The 25,926-nt window shown below is 42.7% G+C and overlaps 1 protein-coding gene across 3 annotated transcripts in view; it reads left to right on the forward strand.

Moving 5' to 3' along the window:
- The window catches only part of RNF44 (ring finger protein 44), an 87,797-nt gene that overhangs the window by 21,846 nt on the left and 40,025 nt on the right, over nucleotides 1–25,926 (forward strand). Inside the window, exon 1 of one of the 3 annotated variants that reach the window (XM_083182146.1) lies at nucleotides 18,070–18,285. The exons of the other annotated variants lie outside the window; for them this stretch is intronic. The gene's annotated coding sequence lies outside the window, so the exon portion shown is untranslated. Of the gene's footprint in view, nucleotides 1–18,069; nucleotides 18,286–25,926 lie in introns of those variants that run through there. 3 annotated transcript variants of the gene reach the window in all.

A 25,926-nucleotide genomic window follows, 5' to 3' on the forward strand; every position in this document is an offset into this window, starting at 1 on the left:
ATATACAAAAATCTGTCTTACAAAAAGGTCTTTCTTTCTGTCCTACCAGTACTTTTGATCGCTTCCAATGGGAGACCAACCTACAACTGTTCAGCCGCAAATTATCACTCACTAAACTCTATGCTAAAAAAGAGGATCCGCTGACATCACAAATACAATGGACGGCGGAAGAACAGGAGGCAATTAGAGCACTAGAGGATCTTGAAGGTAATTTGGAAACTCAACCATCTGAACAAATGGTCAGACCCACATGTAAAAAACGATCAACCTTTTTTCCCCCTGATAGCACATGCCCAGAGATCCGGGTGTTTACCAAAATGGTCAATAAGGATCTAGACAAACTGCATAAAAAGATCAAATACAAAATTGGATCCTCCAATAACATCAACAAAGCAGAACGTAAAGCGCTGCAGGAGATCAAAAAATGGCAGGACGTCACAGTCAAACCATCTGACAAAGGTGGGAACATAGTTCTATGGCCCACCGAGCTTTACCTTAAAGAAGCAAGTCGACAACTTGACGACACTACATGTTACACCAAGACACTATTTGATCCCACAATGAATTTTAAGACCCAATATGAGAGGATCATTGATGGGGCACTACGTAACAATACCATCACTAAAACAGAACATCAATTCCTACAGGTCCCCAACCCCAGAACAGCAACATTTTATATGTTGCCCAAAGTCCACAAAAACCTGCAAGAACCCCCAGGACGTCCCATTGTGTCAGGCAATGGTGCCCTGATAGAAAATGCCTGTATATTCCTTGACACCCATCTTCGGCACCACGTACTGTCCTTACCATCTTACACAAAGGACACTGCAGATGTCCTTAAGAAAATAAACGATGTATACCTGGACAAGAATGAACTCCTTGTGAGTCTGGACGTTGAGGCTCTGTACACCAGTATCAGGCATGATTTGGGAGTCCAAGCTGTTAAATACTTCCTCTCTATGGAAGGATTGGGTGATTTCCAGCATTTTCTCCTGGACCTGTTAAATTTTGTCCTACACAGGAATTACTTCCTGTTCAACAATCACTTCTACATCCAAGGAAGGGGGACGGCAATGGGGGCGGCTTGTGCCCCCACATATGCCAACCTCTTCCTTGGATGGTGGGAACGGGAGGTGGTATTTAGCGAAAATAATCAACATTTTGTGGACTGCATCACCACCTGGATGCGTTACATTGATGACGTGTTCATCATCTGGAATGGCACTGAAGAACAGTTGTGCAAATTCATAGAGGGGTTAAACAACAACAATCTCAATTTAAAATTTACTTTTGAGTATAACATCTCCAGTATACCCTTCCTGGACCTCCGAATATACAGGGACAGTAGGGATAGAATCGCAACAGAACTATTTCGTAAAACAACATCCACGAATAGTCTCCTCCACAGGACAAGTGGACACTTCCCTCCAACAATGGCCAATATTCCTAAAGGGGAATTCCTGCGCCTGAGACGTAATTGTTCAGAAGACGCCACCTACAAATCTAATTGTGAGGATCTAACGCTAAGATTAAAAGAGCGAGGATATTCGATGAGATCAATTAAAAGGGCTAGACAAACAGTCTCAACTACAACCAGAGAACAAATTCTCTATAAATCCAAAGATCCCCCCAGCAGCAAAGAACAAAACTCCATTAGATTTGTAGGTAATTTTTGTTCTGAGTGGAAGGAAATTAAACAGATAGTGCAAAAACACTGGTCGATTCTGTTGAATGATGAGGACCTTGCGGCGAAACTGGGACCCAAGGTCAATATGAGTTGGAGGAGGGCCCCCAGTCTGAAGGACCAGTTGGTTCAAAGTCATTACACCAACGCACCGACCACCACAATATCCAAAAAAACAGTAGGCAGCTACCTATGTGGAGGATGCAAAATTTGCCCATACATAAGTAGAACAACTGAAATGGTGGACAAATATGGCAACAACATGCCAATCAGGGATTACTTTAACTGCAAGAGTAAGAATGTGATTTATTGCATCACTTGTAGCTGCAACCTGAAGTATGTGGGAATGACGTCACGTATGTTAAAACAAAGAGCCTTGGAACATCTTGGCAACATTAGAAACGCCACCACGGACCAGACTAAAATGAGGAAAATAACTACAGTGGCACGCCATTTCCTGCATAAACATTCAGGCAAACCTACTGGGTTTCAGATTTGGGGCCTGGAACAGGTCAAATTGGGTCTAAGAGGAGGAGACCTCACGCAAGCACTCCTAAAAAAAGAGAGCAAGTGGATCTTTCTTTTGGGGTCCCTGACACCAGGAGGCTTGAATGACTATATCAACTATGCAGCCTTCCTAAAACAATGATCCGAAATCCACCCTTGATCTCTACCCCATTCATCGTTGTAACAACATTCCAATGATAGAATTTGGGTTTATACAACAAATTTACAGTTGCGGTACTATATATATATTTTCTTACATGTATCTACCTTCTTTTTTTCTCTCTAATTCAGTCCCCTGTGCAGTCTAATTCTCACTAGTTTTCACTTTGCCGTGCCAGTTTGCGATTTGTGTTTGTTTTATGTTTATTGTTTTTCGCACTATTTATTTCAATATATGAATGGACTACTTCAGTCCTATCAGATTATTGGAATTAATTTTATTAGACCACTATTATATCACAGTTTGGGCCACAATGTATTTTTATTGATGCAGAGTCACGGAATTAACAGTGACCTGTCACTTCATCGAATATTACAGTTTGATACACTGTGATTATTCTTACCTTTATCAACATAACGGGATAATTCACTCACACCCGCCTAAGGACGGCACTGCAACGACAGTCCCATTCTCACTCAAGGTTCACCTTTGTTTCAGGTCAACCCTTAATGTCACTGTTTAAGTCATCTTTTCTGATTTTTATTTCCCATTCATATTTACTCTTATTTTCATTTTATTCAACTTTTTCACCTTTTCACCTGTACTTTGCATTTTTCACTCTATTCATATAATTGTAGATCAGTACACATTTCACTAGGACATGGTGGTGTCATTAATTATTTGACCCAGCCATGTTATTGGAACAAATTAACTCCATTATTTTTTAAAAAATGTTGTCACGTCTTAATATCTCTAGTATTGTATTTGACATATACTGATTACTGGGTCAGAGTACCGCCAAAATTTGTATCTCAGTAATATTTTTCAACCCAATAATAATATTCCTCCCCACTTTATATATTTATATTCTCATCTTTATATATATATAAAAAAACTTTTTTTAGCATTAACAATCACTTTCATCATTAATGACGCCAGCAACTATATATAATCCCTTAAATTCAGCCATGACCCGATTTAATAGACCATTTCCAGGTTGGAATCTACTCCATAAGTACCAATCACGTATTCTGCCACCTTCATGTCACAGTAAGGTATTGAGCAGTGCCGATAATAATAATGTCAACACCCCACATGTCGACATAAAATCACTACATGTATGGGCAAGCATTACAGTTTGTAGCTCTTCTTTGCACTAATGTTACAATACCACTCACCGCGGTGCCTGTATGTACTTATTGTGACCACCCATATAAGGGCTGATTTTCCGAGTACTTTGAGCCGGAGCTCAACATGTTAATAGCTACGGATATGTAGCTGGAGTAAAAACGTAACAATGTCACTGTACTGATTGGGAGCACGTCGCATATGATAGGCCAATCTGCCTCCAGAGCCGCAAATACATAGGCTCCCAATAATGTCAATCAAAGGTTTCAACCAATGGCTGATTCTAGACATGAGATAAGAAGTGGGCAAGAGCCCACAAGCAAGATGGCGGACTGAGGAAGCCACAGGCGAAACGCGTCCCCGCCACCGCCAGCCGCTCGCGCTCTGACCATCCCCTGCTTCATACACCATCAGCGGGAACAGAGGACCTACTACTGCTGCCGCATCCAGGAAACGCTGTCCCCGGCTGGGGAACACAAGCATAGACAGGAGGTAACCCCCGCCGCAGCTCAGCTTTGTCTATGTCTTGTCTCAATGTTATATGTGAACTCTGATTTCTGATGCACAGTTAATTGAATATGCATCAAATGACTGATTGTAAATTGATAAATGCTCCCAGTATTTTAGTGTAAGAAGCCTATTAAAAGTTATGTTTTAATGCAGTAATCATATTGAATTTATACAATAAAGAGTGCGCCCAAAAAGGCACATTTGTCTTTTGGTCTGCTCCTTGCGGACACCCCCCTTTACTCAGTTACAAATACTGAATGTGTTGGGCGCACCACCAATCCACGACTACTTTAATCTAATATTAGTAGTCCAACATATTGGTTTTTCCATGTTTTCGAGATATATATAAACTTAATGTATTAGTCTGTGCGGATCCCTACTCCCTTCCCTTTTTGCAAATCTGCGATTATCGAGGTCTTTCTCGATTTCGGATCCCGCACGACACAGAGTATTAACACCCAGTGAACCCATTTTAGGACTTCTTAGTGACACGTGACTGGCCACCAGTACATTCATTGGGGTATTCCATCAAGGGCACACCAGCGACATGTCCACCTTCAGTCTTAAAAATGAACTCCAACAAAAAAGGAGGACTGAAGATCTTGATAGTATTTTCATGGCACCAGGCGGTGAAGTACCACCAGATGGCAACTGGACGGATGATCTTACCAAATTAAAATACCTGCTACAACGTCAGATCAGAACCAACTGGGATCTGACCAGTCTAGAAAATTACTGTAAAACCAAGATAACACCCAGGGGTCTTAGACCAAGAACTTTCCCGGCTTTTGATCTCTACACGGACAATCTCAAGAAAGAGTGGGAGAAAAGTCTGCTCAAGTGTTCTCAGGAACTCATGGGCATTCTTATACAACACAACCATCTAGTGCTAGATGAGATTTCGAAAGAAATAGAAACCATTGGAAAAAGGTTAGAACAATGGGAACAGCTAACAACGTTTCAAAACAATTTTGAAAGGAATAAAAAAGATCTGGAGGAATACGAAAATAATATAATAGAAAGAAAGAAGAATAAATTTCATAGGGATCAGAGAGACTTTGCTGTGGGACAGATTTTTCGCTGGACCAGGACTAATCCCCAAAGGGAGAATAGGAGGCATGCACCTTCCTCGTCTGGAACCGATTATTCGAGTACGGAAGATCTAAGTGATAACGGTTTCCAACAAACCGAACCTATGATGGGTAGAAGATCTCCTGATTCACAGATGAATCAACAATATAATATGGGAAGCTCCACAACATCGCTTGCCCCCCCATCTGCCTCCTCCTCCTCTTCTTCTTTTTTAGAATATGGCCGGAATACCAGAGGCGCAAAACAAAAAGACCGACAAGACGGGGGGACAAGAAGAAGAAGAAGGGATTTCTCTCGATGGGAACCCAGAACACCGAATCGATATCCCCTCAGGTGGAAGGAAGGGGACAGGCAAGGGTATCCGAATTACAGGTGATAAACCTGTCCCAACATGTACTCACGGATATACAAAAATCTGTCTTACAAAAAGGTCTTTCTTTCTGTCCTACCAGTACTTTTGATCGCTTCCAATGGGAGACCAACCTACAACTGTTCAGCCGCAAATTATCACTCACTAAACTCTATGCTAAAAAAGAGGATCCGCTGACATCACAAATACAATGGACGGCGGAAGAACAGGAGGCAATTAGAGCACTAGAGGATCTTGAAGGTAATTTGGAAACTCAACCATCTGAACAAATGGTCAGACCCACATGTAAAAAACGATCAACCTTTTTTCCCCCTGATAGCACATGCCCAGAGATCCGGGTGTTTACCAAAATGGTCAATAAGGATCTAGACAAACTGCATAAAAAGATCAAATACAAAATTGGATCCTCCAATAACATCAACAAAGCAGAACGTAAAGCGCTGCAGGAGATCAAAAAATGGCAGGACGTCACAGTCAAACCATCTGACAAAGGTGGGAACATAGTTCTATGGCCCACCGAGCTTTACCTTAAAGAAGCAAGTCGACAACTTGACGACACTACATGTTACACCAAGACACTATTTGATCCCACAATGAATTTTAAGACCCAATATGAGAGGATCATTGATGGGGCACTACGTAACAATACCATCACTAAAACAGAACATCAATTCCTACAGGTCCCCAACCCCAGAACAGCAACATTTTATATGTTGCCCAAAGTCCACAAAAACCTGCAAGAACCCCCAGGACGTCCCATTGTGTCAGGCAATGGTGCCCTGATAGAAAATGCCTGTATATTCCTTGACACCCATCTTCGGCACCACGTACTGTCCTTACCATCTTACACAAAGGACACTGCAGATGTCCTTAAGAAAATAAACGATGTATACCTGGACAAGAATGAACTCCTTGTGAGTCTGGACGTTGAGGCTCTGTACACCAGTATCAGGCATGATTTGGGAGTCCAAGCTGTTAAATACTTCCTCTCTATGGAAGGATTGGGTGATTTCCAGCATTTTCTCCTGGACCTGTTAAATTTTGTCCTACACAGGAATTACTTCCTGTTCAACAATCACTTCTACATCCAAGGAAGGGGGACGGCAATGGGGGCGGCTTGTGCCCCCACATATGCCAACCTCTTCCTTGGATGGTGGGAACGGGAGGTGGTATTTAGCGAAAATAATCAACATTTTGTGGACTGCATCACCACCTGGATGCGTTACATTGATGACGTGTTCATCATCTGGAATGGCACTGAAGAACAGTTGTGCAAATTCATAGAGGGGTTAAACAACAACAATCTCAATTTAAAATTTACTTTTGAGTATAACATCTCCAGTATACCCTTCCTGGACCTCCGAATATACAGGGACAGTAGGGATAGAATCGCAACAGAACTATTTCGTAAAACAACATCCACGAATAGTCTCCTCCACAGGACAAGTGGACACTTCCCTCCAACAATGGCCAATATTCCTAAAGGGGAATTCCTGCGCCTGAGACGTAATTGTTCAGAAGACGCCACCTACAAATCTAATTGTGAGGATCTAACGCTAAGATTAAAAGAGCGAGGATATTCGATGAGATCAATTAAAAGGGCTAGACAAACAGTCTCAACTACAACCAGAGAACAAATTCTCTATAAATCCAAAGATCCCCCCAGCAGCAAAGAACAAAACTCCATTAGATTTGTAGGTAATTTTTGTTCTGAGTGGAAGGAAATTAAACAGATAGTGCAAAAACACTGGTCGATTCTGTTGAATGATGAGGACCTTGCGGCGAAACTGGGACCCAAGGTCAATATGAGTTGGAGGAGGGCCCCCAGTCTGAAGGACCAGTTGGTTCAAAGTCATTACACCAACGCACCGACCACCACAATATCCAAAAAAACAGTAGGCAGCTACCCATGTGGAGGATGCAAAATTTGCCCATACATAAGTAGAACAACTGAAATGGTGGACAAATATGGCAACAACATGCCAATCAGGGATTACTTTAACTGCAAGAGTAAGAATGTGATTTATTGCATCACTTGTAGCTGCAACCTGAAGTATGTGGGAATGACGTCACGTATGTTAAAACAAAGAGCCTTGGAACATCTTGGCAACATTAGAAACGCCACCACGGACCAGACTAAAATGAGGAAAATAACTACAGTGGCACGCCATTTCCTGCATAAACATTCAGGCAAACCTACTGGGTTTCAGATTTGGGGCCTGGAACAGGTCAAATTGGGTCTAAGAGGAGGAGACCTCACGCAAGCACTCCTAAAAAAAGAGAGCAAGTGGATCTTTCTTTTGGGGTCCCTGACACCAGGAGGCTTGAATGACTATATCAACTATGCAGCCTTCCTAAAACAATGATCCGAAATCCACCCTTGATCTCTACCCCATTCATCGTTGTAACAACATTCCAATGATAGAATTTGGGTTTATACAACAAATTTACAGTTGCGGTACTATATACATATTTTCTTACATGTATCTACCTTCTTTTTTTCTCTCTAATTCAGTCCCCTGTGCAGTCTAATTCTCACTAGTTTTCACTTTGCCGTGCCAGTTTGCGATTTGTGTTTGTTTTATGTTTATTGTTTTTCGCACTATTTATTTCAATATATGAATGGACTACTTCAGTCCTATCAGATTATTGGAATTAATTTTATTAGACCACTATTATATCACAGTTTGGGCCACAATGTATTTTTATTGATGCAGAGTCACGGAATTAACAGTGACCTGTCACTTCATCGAATATTACAGTTTGATACACTGTGATTATTCTTACCTTTATCAACATAACGGGATAATTCACTCACACCCGCCTAAGGACGGCACTGCAACGACAGTCCCATTCTCACTCAAGGTTCACCTTTGTTTCAGGTCAACCCTTAATGTCACTGTTTAAGTCATCTTTTCTGATTTTTATTTCCCATTCATATTTACTCTTATTTTCATTTTATTCAACTTTTTCACCTTTTCACCTGTACTTTGCATTTTTCACTCTATTCATATAATTGTAGATCAGTACACATTTCACTAGGACATGGTGGTGTCATTAATTATTTGACCCAGCCATGTTATTGGAACAAATTAACTCCATTATTTTTTAAAAAATGTTGTCACGTCTTAATATCTCTAGTATTGTATTTGACATATACTGATTACTGGGTCAGAGTACCGCCAAAATTTGTATCTCAGTAATATTTTTCAACCCAATAATAATATTCCTCCCCACTTTATATATTTATATTCTCATCTTTATATATATATAAAAAAACTTTTTTTAGCATTAACAATCACTTTCATCACTAATGACGCCAGCAACTATATATAATCCCTTAAATTCAGCCATGACCCGATTTAATAGACCATTTCCAGGTTGGAATCTACTCCATAAGTACCAATCACGTATTCTGCCACCTTCATGTCACAGTAAGGTATTGAGCAGTGCCGATAATAATAATGTCAACACCCCACATGTCGACATAAAATCACTACATGTATGGGCAAGCATTACAGTTTGTAGCTCTTCTTTGCACTAATGTTACAATACCACTCACCGCGGTGCCTGTATGTACTTATTGTGACCACCCATATAAGGGCTGATTTTCCGAGTACTTTGAGCCGGAGCTCAACATGTTAATAGCTACGGATATGTAGCTGGAGTAAAAACGTAACAATGTCACTGTACTGATTGGGAGCACGTCGCATATGATAGGCCAATCTGCCTCCAGAGCCGCAAATACATAGGCTCCCAATAATGTCAATCAAAGGTTTCAACCAATGGCTGATTCTAGACATGAGATAAGAAGTGGGCAAGAGCCCACAAGCAAGATGGCGGACTGAGGAAGCCACAGGCGAAACGCGTCCCCGCCACCGCCAGCCGCTCGCGCTCTGACCATCCCCTGCTTCATACACCATCAGCGGGAACAGAGGACCTACTACTGCTGCCGCATCCAGGAAACGCTGTCCCCGGCTGGGGAACACAAGCATAGACAGGAGGTAACCCCCGCCGCAGCTCAGCTTTGTCTATGTCTTGTCTCAATGTTATATGTGAACTCTGATTTCTGATGCACAGTTAATTGAATATGCATCAAATGACTGATTGTAAATTGATAAATGCTCCCAGTATTTTAGTGTAAGAAGCCTATTAAAAGTTATGTTTTAATGCAGTAATCATATTGAATTTATACAATAAAGAGTGCGCCCAAAAAGGCACATTTTGTCTTTTGGTCTGCTCCTTGCGGACACCCCCCTTTACTCAGTTACAAATACTGAATGTGTTGGGCGCACCACCAATCCACGACTACTTTAATCTAATATTAGTAGTCCAACATATTGGTTTTTCCATGTTTTCGAGATATATATAAACTTAATGTATTAGTCTGTGCGGATCCCTACTCCCTTCCCTTTTTGCAAATCTGCGATTATCGAGGTCTTTCTCGATTTCGGATCCCGCACGACACAGAGTATTAACACCCAGTGAACCCATTTTAGGACTTCTTAGTGACACGTGACTGGCCAGCAGTACATTCATTGGGGTATTCCATCAAGGGCACACCAGCGACATGTCCACCTTCAGTCTTAAAAATGAACTCCAACAAAAAAGGAGGACTGAAGATCTTGATAGTATTTTCATGGCACCAGGCGGTGAAGTACCACCAGATGGCAACTGGACGGATGATCTTACCAAATTAAAATACCTGCTACAACGTCAGATCAGAACCAACTGGGATCTGACCAGTCTAGAAAATTACTGTAAAACCAAGATAACACCCAGGGGTCTTAGACCAAGAACTTTCCCGGCTTTTGATCTCTACACGGACAATCTCAAGAAAGAGTGGGAGAAAAGTCTGCTCAAGTGTTCTCAGGAACTCATGGGCATTCTTATACAACACAACCATCTAGTGCTAGATGAGATTTCGAAAGAAATAGAAACCATTGGAAAAAGGTTAGAACAATGGGAACAGCTAACAACGTTTCAAAACAATTTTGAAAGGAATAAAAAAGATCTGGAGGAATACGAAAATAATATAATAGAAAGAAAGAAGAATAAATTTCATAGGGATCAGAGAGACTTTGCTGTGGGACAGATTTTTCGCTGGACCAGGACTAATCCCCAAAGGGAGAATAGGAGGCATGCACCTTCCTCGTCTGGAACCGATTATTCGAGTACGGAAGATCTAAGTGATAACGGTTTCCAACAAACCGAACCTATGATGGGTAGAAGATCTCCTGATTCACAGATGAATCAACAATATAATATGGGAAGCTCCACAACATCGCTTGCCCCCCCATCTGCCTCCTCCTCCTCTTCTTCTTTTTTAGAATATGGCCGGAATACCAGAGGCGCAAAACAAAAAGACCGACAAGACGGGGGGACAAGAAGAAGAAGAAGGGATTTCTCTCGATGGGAACCCAGAACACCGAATCGATATCCCCTCAGGTGGAAGGAAGGGGACAGGCAAGGGTATCCGAATTACAGGTGATAAACCTGTCCCAACATGTACTCACGGATATACAAAAATCTGTCTTACAAAAAGGTCTTTCTTTCTGTCCTACCAGTACTTTTGATCGCTTCCAATGGGAGACCAACCTACAACTGTTCAGCCGCAAATTATCACTCACTAAACTCTATGCTAAAAAAGAGGATCCGCTGACATCACAAATACAATGGACGGCGGAAGAACAGGAGGCAATTAGAGCACTAGAGGATCTTGAAGGTAATTTGGAAACTCAACCATCTGAACAAATGGTCAGACCCACATGTAAAAAACGATCAACCTTTTTTCCCCCTGATAGCACATGCCCAGAGATCCGGGTGTTTACCAAAATGGTCAATAAGGATCTAGACAAACTGCATAAAAAGATCAAATACAAAATTGGATCCTCCAATAACATCAACAAAGCAGAACGTAAAGCGCTGCAGGAGATCAAAAAATGGCAGGACGTCACAGTCAAACCATCTGACAAAGGTGGGAACATAGTTCTATGGCCCACCGAGCTTTACCTTAAAGAAGCAAGTCGACAACTTGACGACACTACATGTTACACCAAGACACTATTTGATCCCACAATGAATTTTAAGACCCAATATGAGAGGATCATTGATGGGGCACTACGTAACAATACCATCACTAAAACAGAACATCAATTCCTACAGGTCCCCAACCCCAGAACAGCAACATTTTATATGTTGCCCAAAGTCCACAAAAACCTGCAAGAACCCCCAGGACGTCCCATTGTGTCAGGCAATGGTGCCCTGATAGAAAATGCCTGTATATTCCTTGACACCCATCTTCGGCACCACGTACTGTCCTTACCATCTTACACAAAGGACACTGCAGATGTCCTTAAGAAAATAAACGATGTATACCTGGACAAGAATGAACTCCTTGTGAGTCTGGACGTTGAGGCTCTGTACACCAGTATCAGGCATGATTTGGGAGTCCAAGCTGTTAAATACTTCCTCTCTATGGAAGGATTGGGTGATTTCCAGCATTTTCTCCTGGACCTGTTAAATTTTGTCCTACACAGGAATTACTTCCTGTTCAACAATCACTTCTACATCCAAGGAAGGGGGACGGCAATGGGGGCGGCTTGTGCCCCCACATATGCCAACCTCTTCCTTGGATGGTGGGAACGGGAGGTGGTATTTAGCGAAAATAATCAACATTTTGTGGACTGCATCACCACCTGGATGCGTTACATTGATGACGTGTTCATCATCTGGAATGGCACTGAAGAACAGTTGTGCAAATTCATAGAGGGGTTAAACAACAACAATCTCAATTTAAAATTTACTTTTGAGTATAACATCTCCAGTATACCCTTCCTGGACCTCCGAATATACAGGGACAGTAGGGATAGAATCGCAACAGAACTATTTCGTAAAACAACATCCACGAATAGTCTCCTCCACAGGACAAGTGGACACTTCCCTCCAACAATGGCCAATATTCCTAAAGGGGAATTCCTGCGCCTGAGACGTAATTGTTCAGAAGACGCCACCTACAAATCTAATTGTGAGGATCTAACGCTAAGATTAAAAGAGCGAGGATATTCGATGAGATCAATTAAAAGGGCTAGACAAACAGTCTCAACTACAACCAGAGAACAAATTCTCTATAAATCCAAAGATCCCCCCAGCAGCAAAGAACAAAACTCCATTAGATTTGTAGGTAATTTTTGTTCTGAGTGGAAGGAAATTAAACAGATAGTGCAAAAACACTGGTCGATTCTGTTGAATGATGAGGACCTTGCGGCGAAACTGGGACCCAAGGTCAATATGAGTTGGAGGAGGGCCCCCAGTCTGAAGGACCAGTTGGTTCAAAGTCATTACACCAACGCACCGACCACCACAATATCCAAAAAAACAGTAGGCAGCTACCCATGTGGAGGATGCAAAATTTGCCCATACATAAGTAGAACAACTGAAATGGTGGACAAATATGGCAACAACATGCCAATCAGGGATTACTTTAACTGCAAGAGTAAGAATGTGATTTATTGCATCACTTGTAGCTGCAACCTGAAGTATGTGGGAATGACGTCACGTATGTTAAAACAAAGAGCCTTGGAACATCTTGGCAACATTAGAAACGCCACCACGGACCAGACTAAAATGAGGAAAATAACTACAGTGGCACGCCATTTCCTGCATAAACATTCAGGCAAACCTACTGGGTTTCAGATTTGGGGCCTGGAACAGGTCAAATTGGGTCTAAGAGGAGGAGACCTCACGCAAGCACTCCTAAAAAAAGAGAGCAAGTGGATCTTTCTTTTGGGGTCCCTGACACCAGGAGGCTTGAATGACTATATCAACTATGCAGCCTTCCTAAAACAATGATCCGAAATCCACCCTTGATCTCTACCCCATTCATCGTTGTAACAACATTCCAATGATAGAATTTGGGTTTATACAACAAATTTACAGTTGCGGTACTATATACATATTTTCTTACATGTATCTACCTTCTTTTTTTCTCTCTAATTCAGTCCCCTGTGCAGTCTAATTCTCACTAGTTTTCACTTTGCCGTGCCAGTTTGCGATTTGTGTTTGTTTTATGTTTATTGTTTTTCGCACTATTTATTTCAATATATGAATGGACTACTTCAGTCCTATCAGATTATTGGAATTAATTTTATTAGACCACTATTATATCACAGTTTGGGCCACAATGTATTTTTATTGATGCAGAGTCACGGAATTAACAGTGACCTGTCACTTCATCGAATATTACAGTTTGATACACTGTGATTATTCTTACCTTTATCAACATAACGGGATAATTCACTCACACCCGCCTAAGGACGGCACTGCAACGACAGTCCCATTCTCACTCAAGGTTCACCTTTGTTTCAGGTCAACCCTTAATGTCACTGTTTAAGTCATCTTTTCTGATTTTTATTTCCCATTCATATTTACTCTTATTTTCATTTTATTCAACTTTTTCACCTTTTCACCTGTACTTTGCATTTTTCACTCTATTCATATAATTGTAGATCAGTACACATTTCACTAGGACATGGTGGTGTCATTAATTATTTGACCCAGCCATGTTATTGGAACAAATTAACTCCATTATTTTTTAAAAAATGTTGTCACGTCTTAATATCTCTAGTATTGTATTTGACATATACTGATTACTGGGTCAGAGTACCGCCAAAATTTGTATCTCAGTAATATTTTTCAACCCAATAATAATATTCCTCCCCACTTTATATATTTATATTCTCATCTTTATATATATATAAAAAAACTTTTTTTAGCATTAACAATCACTTTCATCATTAATGACGCCAGCAACTATATATAATCCCTTAAATTCAGCCATGACCCGATTTAATAGACCATTTCCAGGTTGGAATCTACTCCATAAGTACCAATCACGTATTCTGCCACCTTCATGTCACAGTAAGGTATTGAGCAGTGCCGATAATAATAATGTCAACACCCCACATGTCGACATAAAATCACTACATGTATGGGCAAGCATTACAGTTTGTAGCTCTTCTTTGCACTAATGTTACAATACCACTCACCGCGGTGCCTGTATGTACTTATTGTGACCACCCATATAAGGGCTGATTTTCCGAGTACTTTGAGCCGGAGCTCAACATGTTAATAGCTACGGATATGTAGCTGGAGTAAAAACGTAACAATGTCACTGTACTGATTGGGAGCACGTCGCATATGATAGGCCAATCTGCCTCCAGAGCCGCAAATACATAGGCTCCCAATAATGTCAATCAAAGGTTTCAACCAATGGCTGATTCTAGACATGAGATAAGAAGTGGGCAAGAGCCCACAAGCAAGATGGCGGACTGAGGAAGCCACAGGCGAAACGCGTCCCCGCCACCGCCAGCCGCTCGCGCTCTGACCATCCCCTGCTTCATACACCATCAGCGGGAACAGAGGACCTACTACTGCTGCCGCATCCAGGAAACGCTGTCCCCGGCTGGGGAACACAAGCATAGACAGGAGGTAACCCCCGCCGCAGCTCAGCTTTGTCTATGTCTTGTCTCAATGTTATATGTGAACTCTGATTTCTGATGCACAGTTAATTGAATATGCATCAAATGACTGATTGTAAATTGATAAATGCTCCCAGTATTTTAGTGTAAGAAGCCTATTAAAAGTTATGTTTTAATGCAGTAATCATATTGAATTTATACAATAAAGAGTGCGCCCAAAAAGGCACATTTGTCTTTTGGTCTGCTCCTTGCGGACACCCCCCTTTACTCAGTTACAAATACTGAATGTGTTGGGCGCACCACCAATCCACGACTACTTTAATCTAATATTAGTAGTCCAACATATTGGTTTTTCCATGTTTTCGAGATATATATAAACTTAATGTATTAGTCTGTGCGGATCCCTACTCCCTTCCCTTTTTGCAGAGAATGAAATAAGCCTTAGCTAAAAATGTCTAAAACAAGATCGCATGATTATTAGGGAGCATACTGTGTTATTCTTGACTCGTGAATTTGGTTAGGTTTTAGGCACTAGTGGGGGGGCTTAAGGCTAGGCTAGGGTAATGTTAAGATTAGGCTGCTTGTGGGGGGGGGGGTAGGGTTAGGCTGCGGAAAACGTGGATTAGGTCTAGGGCAGGAATGGGGGAACCTTTGGCCCTCCAGCTGTTGTTGAACTACACCTCCCAACATGCCCTGCAACAGTTTTAGGTTTGCCAAATGGCAAAACTGTAGCAAGGCATGCTGAGATGTGTAGTTTAGCAACAGCTGGAGGGCCGAGTTCCCCATCCCTGGTCTAGGGTGTGGGGGGTAAGCACTAGTGAGGAGGGTTAGAGAGAGGCTGCAGGAAGGGTTAGGGGCTAAGGAGTGCTTGTCAGGATTCTCAGATTCGGGAATGTTGTTTTGTTTTTTGTTTATAAGTTATAAAATGCACCTTGCCCAGTTTTTGCTTAACTGACCCTGCATTTACGACTGCACCTGGTCAGTTTGCTCCTTTCCCATTGCCATTCTATTCCTTCCCCTTCTGTCCCTGCTATACTCTGTAACCCCTCCCGCCACCTACTCCCACTCCATGCAAGTTTTATTTTTAGTTTTTTTATTTTATTTATTTAAACTATAACACACTATATTATTATATGCAATTTCAATATCACATTATGTAAATATGTATTCAAAATTTATTTAGCATTGATTCGTGTTTAATTTGCTGTTCTCTACCTAATATGATGAGTGGTGGAATAGACAACAAATGCTGTTTCAAACTTAATCATGATCCTAAAAAAATAGTTTGCAATAGGTGCTCTTGGTGGCTCAACCAATAGGGCGAATGTATGGAAATTAGATGAATATTTTTTGTCATATTGACAATTTATTCCCTTTCTGAGCTTTTTATTACTTATTGGTTCGTGATCAGTTTTAAGGACTCTGGGAAGATTAATGTATGACTCACAACATAACAGCTAGGAATTTTTTTTTTTTTAAATGGAAATTGTTAAACATGATACAAGGGATAAAGATTTATGACCTGTCCAAAGTCACATTTACAATTCTATTATATAAGGGAACTTGTGTTTTAGGATTATTAGTGTATAAACCTGTAATACTGTAAAATAGCAATTATTCATGGCAATCTGGCTTCTGCCCAGGATAATGTGTTTGAATGATCTTTACCTTGGCAGAGCAAATTATGTAGTATCTTCCACTCATTGCTGGCATTAAGCGGATAGTTATCTTCAGATCATGGTTTGCTATGAATATTTATAGAAAACGTAGGTGAATATTGCTTTTCTTTTTCCCTTTGCTAGATGCCGTTCCTGAACATAATGCTTTGATTCTGATATAATAAAATTGGGATGTTTTGAATTTTATGTAGTGCTGGATAGCGCATCAAAATAGTCTGCGCCGTGGGTCATTACAAGCTAGGCAATGTTTTTATTTGTCAGCGTGGGTTTCTTTCCTGCAATAACCTTTGTTGAATTAAACTTAAAACTAGATCTAAATGCAGTATACCCAGGTTACTGCAACAGGGGAAATGTATCAAACTTTTGGTTCAAGTTCAGAGCATGGGGCCCTTTTATCATCGGCGGCTTCCGGATCATTTTTATACTAAAAACGGTGTGCTGCTAGCAATCCAAATAGAGCCATGTCTGCATTTTGGGTTCTTTACCTATCTCCACAATTCCACCGGTGGTAGTGATTGTGCAGGTGGCTACATCGGGATCAGCAGCGGTGGGTGATTGCAGCTTCCTGGACAGTCCCTGCTAGAAAGACTTGTGCATAGAGAATACTGGGGCAGATGTATTAAGCTTTAACAAGAGATAAATCCAAGGGTGATAAGGAGAGCTAAACGTCCAGCCAATCACCTGCTAACTGCCATGTCACAGGCTGTGTTTGAAAAAAGTCAGTAAGGAGCTGATTGGCTGGACGTTTATCTCTCCTTATCACCCTTGCATTTATCTCTTGTTAAGGCTTAATACATCTGCCCCATAATAGTGTGCCTGAGCGCATCGAGGCACCGCAACCAAAGCAGGGCGAGCGCAGCGGTCCACTTATATGGTGTCCATGTCAACCTGGATACCAAAAAATCCGGAAAAACTTGTGGCGACATTTTACTATGTCTATCTAATGCATGTTAACCGTTTTCATGTGTCAACCTTATGCCTATCGACCTGTTTCTGACGATGAACTAATCCACACCCACCAGCAATTCTTTAAAAACATGGTTGTCCTTAATCAGCTTATGATCTTTTATAGGTACTGCTGGATAAAGAATAGGTTGAAGCTGATTGGTTGCTATGTGCAACTTCTCCACTATACCGTAGCTCTCTGGAAGGTGTCCTCTTGTGAAAGTGAAATCCGTGTTATCACATAAGAGAAGGCGGGGGTAAATAGAAGTTTAAAGTACGGCATAGTCACCTATCACTGCACAGCTGCCGTCCCGCTGGCTGTATGTAGTATGTGATTGTATGTATGTAGTATGTGATTGTATGTCTGTAGTAGCTGCAGCCTGCAGAGTCATCAACTGCGACCTGTTGGGCGTGTCTTGGGACGTCAGGTGGGCGGGACTGATGTCATTGTCAGTGGGAGCCAGGTGACGTTACGTCGGGAGCGCGCTGTGGGTCACGCTGCGTGCGCGTACCGTAATGTTGTGAATTGAAGTTGGTCGTTGTGTGTCTCGGGGCCGCGCCCGGGCCTTAAAGGGACAGAAACCGGGACTCGCGGACGAGCTGCTCGTGTTCGCCATACGGCACGCTCCCCGCATCCGGGGCTGGGAGGCGAGTGAAGAATCGCTCGTTATTTCTCCTGCAAACATCGGCAGCCAGAGGCCTGAGCCTGACAGGTGACACGAAGGCACCAGGTATGTCGCTAGCGTGTGTGACCCGTCTGCCACCTGCGGGCGGTACGGGGGTGACATAGCTGTACTGTAGCTGCAGGATGTTGTTGTTATGGCCGGTCAGCTCCTCCCCCACACATACACCGGTCACTCGGGTCACGTGTGTAGTACCGCAGCAATGTGCCCAGCTGTTACCTGCCCACCACGCGCTGCCGGTGACCCGCTACAGCGGCGGCTGCACGTGTTGGTCAGTGTGGGCTTGTTGTTGTCTGCTGCACGCTGCCGCCTCCCGCCCCTCCCGTCTCTGCCTTTGTGTCTCGGTGGGCTCGGTGCTAGGGGAGTCCCTGCACTCTGTCCCTTTGTTGTTGCTTTGTTTCCTGCTGAGCACATGGCCTCTTACTGGTGCCTGCTCTTAAAGCCACAGCCTGTCCCCGTGTGGGAATGTCTCATCTGGGCTGTGTGGGGGTCACCGGTCTGTTGGATCTGGGAGGGTGATGGCCGCAAATACAGCATATTCCATCCTCTTTGCTCTTACTGTAATCGCAGCTCATCCTGCTATTGTGCAGAAGGCAACAGTGAGCCGGCATTGTAGCACCTTGTAGCTGACATGCAACAAAACTGTCGATTAGGTGTCATATTTTTTGCCCTAATTATGATTTAACATAGTCTTTAGCAAACTGATCTTTAAAAACAAAAGTTCAGGTGGTCTCGACTGAACACCTAGGCGCCCACCCAGAGCCCACATATGTTCCAGGATCAAACAAGCGACAGTTTTAATTTTTTGCACTTCCTTTAAGGCTACAACCGCTATCTAGCCATTCCGTTACTTCTGCCCAAGTTGCTATGATGCCAATGTTGCATAGGATTAGTTATGCATTGTTTTCGTTTTATTAATTGCCCAGTGCTATGTAGATCAATAATTATGTTTGCATGACTGCAATGCTGTTCTTTTCCCTTTATTCTAAGTTGGGTGTTTATTTTTTGGTCTCTATCTTCCTCTAAATCAAATGTCCTCAGTGGTAATCTCTAGATCAGGGGTGGGCAACAGGCGGGCCACATGCGGCCCGCGAAACGCTCGCATCTGGCCCGCCACTCCTGAGTGTAGTACAATTACAAGCGGCCCCCCACAATGAAGTTCCTGAACAGCAGAGGTCCCGCTGCCACCGATACATGATCGCACCATCCCCACACAGCACAGGGACTTTTTAAAGTGCCTTCGTTGCTGCTCTGTGCTCTCCTAACTAGTTCCACTGCCGCCGATGCACCGCGCCATCACCGCACAACATTACTGGGAGTGTGGGAGGGGACGCGGTCACGCGGTGGCCACACCAACCAATGGCGGGGAGGCGGCTGCTGCATGACCGCATCCCCTCCCACACTCACAGTAGTGCTGTGTGGGGATGGCGCGGCGCTGTCATGCATCGGCGGCAGCGGAACTAGTTAGGACTGGAGAGCACAGAGCAGCAACAAAGGCACTTTAAAAAGTCAGGATCCTCCTGTCCTGATCAATCAGGGATCCATACTTGGTTGGAGACACTCGTCTCACCCTCTGGCACACATGGATGTCTCTCCACATAGTCCACAGGAGAGCTCTCACCTGACAACAGGCCAGTCATGTAATTTCACCTTGCACTAAAAATCTATTCTTCTAAAATCCGGAGAGTGCCGCCTATTTCTTCTACTTGTTGCTCTCACAGCAGGGGGAGGTAAAAACCGTGTGTGTGTATGTATATATATGTATGTATGTATATATATATATATGTGTGTGTATGTATATATGTATATATATATATATATATATATATATACATATACATATACACACACAGTTGTGTAGGTAGAGGCCAGTCCTGGAAGACGCTGGGTGGCTTGCGGGGCAGCACTATGCTTTGATTGACAGATATTTTGTGTGCAGCCCTTGAATATTTATTGGAAGTGTAAAGCGGCCCCCCAGCCAAAATAGATCATATTTACACATCTGACTAACAAATAGCAGCTTCTGCTGGACAGAGACAATAATAGGTTAATAATAAACTTGCGTACATTTTATATTATGGTATGTTATGCAGCATCCAGACTTTAGGTAAACCACTATTGGTCGATGGAATGCCTGATGCATGGCGAGCAAAGCGGTACACCAATTGGGTGTAGTGTTCATTCTAGCAACCGCCATATTTGAAAACCCATGCAGTTCCTCTTCTACTGCCTGTGGTGTCGCTGTCTGCTGTGGTGTTTCTAGCACAGGTCTGGTTTGCATATCAGTGCTGATATACAGACCACACTGTGCTAGAAGCACTACAGCAGACAGCGACACACTAGGCAGGGAAGAGGAAATGCATGGGTTTTCAAATATGGCGGGTGCTAGAATGAATACTTGGGTGGTCCATGTGCTATAAAGGCTCCTACACACATGCCAATATTAAAGCATTTTCTCAGAGATTTTTCTAAGTTTGGCTAAAGTCGCTTAGAAAATGCCCCAACATCAGTGTGTGTAGGGGCCATAGCGACACCGATGCATGTCGCTATCACTGGGCGAAATTTGTGTTCATCACTGGAGAACACTGGCGTTGACAGCTGTGTACTGAGTACCTAGCTTTGCTAGAGAGCCCTACACACATCGGCATGTGTGTAAGGCCCTTAAGATAAAACGGACACCCCCAAAACCTAAAAAAATAACCCTGTACATGTGAAACTTTTTGGGTCACGCTAGATGCGGTCAGCCTTTTCATGGTCCACCTAATGATCCAAACTCCCTGCACTCCGCTCACTGTGTCTCCACTGTCTGTCTCCTATACTGCTTTATGCTGGGTATGAACTACTAGACCAGTGGTCTCCAACCTTTTTTGAGGGCATGAGCTACTCAAGACAAAATAAACCACCTGAAGAGCTACTAAAATAAAAACCATAAAAATCTGCATAATAATCGAAAAATGCCTTTTATACATTATGCCACACATTGTAATGCCTCTGACACATTATGTCGCATACCACAACGCCCAATGCAAAATGCTGCATACTTACCCCCCAACACTGGAGACAGAGGAGAAGGGACATCTGCCACATCCCCCATTTTTTTTTCTCTTATGGGGGGCATGACCAGCCTCTCTGAGTAGACGCAGTGCCATATTGCCATATATACACATGCCACCAGCAGTGCCAGTTACAAAATGCCTGCCTGATTGTGGTGCCATTCTAAATAAACACTTTGGCGGTAATGGGTGTAGACACATGGGGTGCGGCCAATGAAAATTTTGGTGTGATATACACATGCCCCCAATAGTGCCAGATACACACATGCCCCCAAAAGGGCCCGGTATGCCTCCATGGTGCCAGCAGAAGCACAGCCCACTATTGTGTTGTTGCTGCTGCCTGGGGGAGGAGAGTCCAACGTCCCCCTGCTGGCTGGTTGTCTTATCTCTGTGTGTCTGCTTCCTCCTCTGATTCCTTTCAGAGGGTAGGAGAGCAGAGCACATTGCGTGTCTCTCCTTCCCCCTCACTTCCCTGTGACTGGGCTGTCAGCAAATTAAAGGTCCTGGGCCGGCTCCTGATTGGTTGCCGGCCTGCGAGCTCTGATTGGCTGACGGCCCAATCACAGGGATATGCAGTGAGGTTTAGGAGAGACGCGCTCTCCTCCCTCAGAACTAGCGGAGGCGAACAATGGAAGGACGGGCAGGTGGCTGCAGTAGTCAAGTCATCAAAGCTGGGTGTGCAAATTCTGCAATGTTTTGTACTGTACAAGTGTCTGGCTTGTTTGGGTTTTTTCTTCTGTATTTCTTTTTTTGTATGTTGTAAGATGTTGCTGACCTCTTGTGGCACCATATAATTAAAATGAAGATAAAATATGGCTTGATTTTAGAGTAAAGGTGCATACACACTGAATGTTTTTGCCCAGTGTGTATGCACAGCGATGATTGGGAAAAAAGCTAGATTGAAAATCACTCAGTGCATACCCACTGAAGCAATTTTTCATGACCTGTATTAGCAGAAGTTAGGACCTCAGTGCATGGTTTTCAGTGATAATAAACAGTCACATTTTAAATGTTGACAGCTTTATAATCCTTTTTGGCTTTACAAGGATAACATATTTGTAATAAGTTGTGCATGTGCTTCATTAAGTAGCTGTTCCAATTCAGTGTCTCTCACTCTCTGACAAGGACATCCTTTATTGCTGGCTAGTAGCTAGTATTCTTTCAATCGAGCATCTGCTATGTTCTCTCTTAAAGGGGCCTTAACCATACATGTATGCTAAGAACAGACCCCGGAAAATAGTTTCGATTCAGGCAGAGCATTATCTGCGGGCGATTCAATTGGGCCGCAGGTTCTATGCTGGGCACGTATACCAGCTATGCAATGGTTTCTCCGATCAAGTGGCATTTAGCGGTTAACCTACCCAAAGCTCCAGGTTTAGCCATGAAAAGCTGCTAAACTTGTCTTAAGGCCACTCAAACCTATGGACTTTAATTTAAACACATTATTGTTTTTTTTTTTTTCTTCTCACCCCTCCAGAGGCTGAGGGAAAGAATGTGGGCTGCGGCTGAGCTCCGATAGATGTCCATTCATTTTGGTGATTGTGCGCCGCACAGTAATGGTATAGAAGATCTACAATGTCTAGGTTGACCACTAATGGTCGACATTGACTCGGTTAACACCTGAAAATGGTCAATAGACCGAGTCTCAACATTGACCGAAGTCGACACTCAATGTTGGCTGTAGTTTTTTTTTTTTTTTTTTTCTTGCTGCGCTCTGCATACTATTCTATTCTCCCTCTATGCACATGTGGATAGTTAAGTATGAACCAAGTCGATCTGCACAGAAAAAGTAAAAAACTTGTGTTGACCTTCCAGTCAGTGTGGATCTTGGATCTGCCGATCATTCTTAAGGTGCCCATACATGGTACAATTGTTGGATGCAATGAGATGCGCGCTCCCACATCTCATCGCACAGCTCAATAGTCTGTGCAGCCCGTGCTTTTAGTACTAGATAGTGGAAACACTGCTCCGTTGGTGGTTTAGGGCAATATACCGGTGGATGTCATACAGCAGACGTGCCCGGTGACGCTGCTTGATGGTGGAGTCAGAAGCTCCAGATGAGCTAGGCGCCGCTGTTGGTAAGGCGCTGACCGGCAGGATCCGACGGGTGAAGGAGGATGCGTGCACCGGTACGATTAGCGGGATACGGCACCAATTTGGGCGGAAGTGAGGTAGCGGTCGGCTTTAGTGTGCTGGCAAAGTGCTGGACCGGAAATTGAGCAACGCGTTTCGTCTCTAGGCACAGGAGACTTTTTCAAGCTGAGTATTACCAGCGTCCGGATTCCATATATAAGGAGAGGGTGTTACAATTGGATAATTGCTAGTTCCTTTGTCAATTACCTTTTTTAAATTTCAACTCTCATTTATATTGCACACTTAAAAACATATATGTAGTTCGTACACACTTAATTAAACATCGTGTCCTGTATTAGCGTGATTAATGAATAATTATAGCAAACAGATGATATATCATATGTAATTTAATATAGTAATTCAATTTTTTATATTCTTTAAATTCTAGGGAAAGCAAAGAGGAAAGGAAGGGAAAGGGGATTCTTTAGGGATATGGAAATCTTTATTCCCGGGTATATTGATCTATGCAGAACAATAAAATAAATATATAATTATTATAATTATATAATGAAGACATAGAAAAAATACATTAGATGCCATGATGAATTAAACCAAAGTATACATCTAAGCGATATAACTTAGTATACAATTAATTATTTTCAATTCGAAGTTTGGATACATGATTTTTTTTTTTTTTTATATACAATAAATGTATTTATTTAGGATTTAGACTCCATGGATTCCTAAATAACTCAATGATTTTTAGCCCTATAGACAGTAATTCATTCATTTATTGTATATAGTACATGTAAAAAAAGTCCACAAAGAACAGATCAGATTACATGGCTGCGGTGAATGGGAGGAGGGACAACTGCAAACCCCGGTTTAACAGGGTAGTTCTCCATCCTACCAGTCCCCGCAGAGCATATGGCTATAGATATAACTAGACAGACAACTGAGGCTACGACATGGGGTGGGTCAAGTATATATATAAAAAAATACTTAGTGGTGCAACAAAAAGAGAGGAAGGTAACTGCGCCTGAACCATGGCGGTGGACCCCAACTCATGGGGCGCAAAAACTCTCCCTCAAATTTCACTGTAGTTTTTTTAATCTAAGCAAGAAAAATCTAATGCTTCATTTAGGCCTGACAGAGCAAGCGTGTCTAGTTTAAATATCCAGGCGGATTCAGCTACGCAAAGTCTTCTAAAGTGATCGCCTCCTCTCTTGGGCCCTTATTCTGATCGGTGCGGATTTTACCGCATGCGGACGTCCCGCCGATGTTGATCGTCTGCGCATGTGCAGAGGTCAGTCTGCGCATGTGCAGGCGATTTCGCCGCACGTATTCTTTATACGCCGCACAGGGGGCGTAGAGGGGCGTGAGGGGCTACTTAGCCTCATTACCCTATGCATACGCCCCGCGTTTCATGGGCGTTCCCATGCAAACGCGGGGCGTATGCATGGTAATGAGGCCGTGACGCGTGTGTAGGGGGCGGGCATCTGACATCGCCGGATGTCAGCTGCCCGCCCCCATATATGATTTCACACGGACAAGTGTCCGTGTGGTCTTGTGTGGCGGGACCTGGTGGAGCGTGCGGCCCTGCATTCGATGTTCGGCGACCATCGAATGCAGGGGCAGCTCCCAAGACGGAGGAGGCGTATCCCCGTCCAATTTCATGCGGATCGCCACATATCCGCGTACGGACGGAGGTGGCGATCCGTATGGAAGGCGGGGATTCGCCTGCACGGACATGACCGCATATTTCTGATCGGGCCGCACCGATCAGAATAAGGCCCTTGGTGTTAGGAATATGTTCAGCTCCAGAAAGTAATAAGTCGGATTCGGATCACCCCCATGTACTTCTGAAAAATGGCGAGATACACTATGTAGTGCATATTTCTTTAAAATATTTGTTCTATGTTCACGGAACCTGGTTTTTAAACTGCGGGTAGTTCGGCCGATGTATTGTAACTTGCACATACATTGAAGAACATATATGCAATAAGTGCTCTCACAGTTTATGAATTGTTTTATAGGGTGTGTACCAAAGTTGTGTGTGGAAGTAATGGAAAGATTTTTATTTATCATATGATTGCAAGTAAGGGAAATTGCCTTATTAAATTTAAAATTACCCTTGGGTTTTTGTGGTAACCATGTAGTACTTGGGGTGGAAGGAATGCTTCTTAGTGCACTAGGAGCTATCAGGTCTCTAAGATTTTGATTTCTTTTGAAAATTATTTTCGGTTGAGCTAGACATTTGGATAGTATTTTATCATATTTTAAAATTTCTAAATTAGTGTGAATAACTTTTTTGATAAGTTTTGATTTTGTATTGAATTTAGAAATGAATAGGGGTGATTCTTTATCTTCTGAGGCAGACATTCGATGAGTGGGTAGTTTCTTACTGTTCCTAAGTTCTAATAAATTTTGTCTCGGGACCTGAAATGCATCTTTAAGAGCAACTTCAAGAAGTTCTTCTGGATAACCTCTACTCTTGAAATGTTGAAGCATAATCTCTGATTGTTTTAGGAAGTCGGATTAAGATAGGGGTTGGGCTGGCACA

This window comes from Crinia signifera, chromosome 4, assembly GCF_055691185.1.
Source record: "Crinia signifera chromosome 4, ASM5569118v1, whole genome shotgun sequence".
NCBI lineage: Eukaryota > Metazoa > Chordata > Amphibia > Anura > Myobatrachidae > Crinia > Crinia signifera.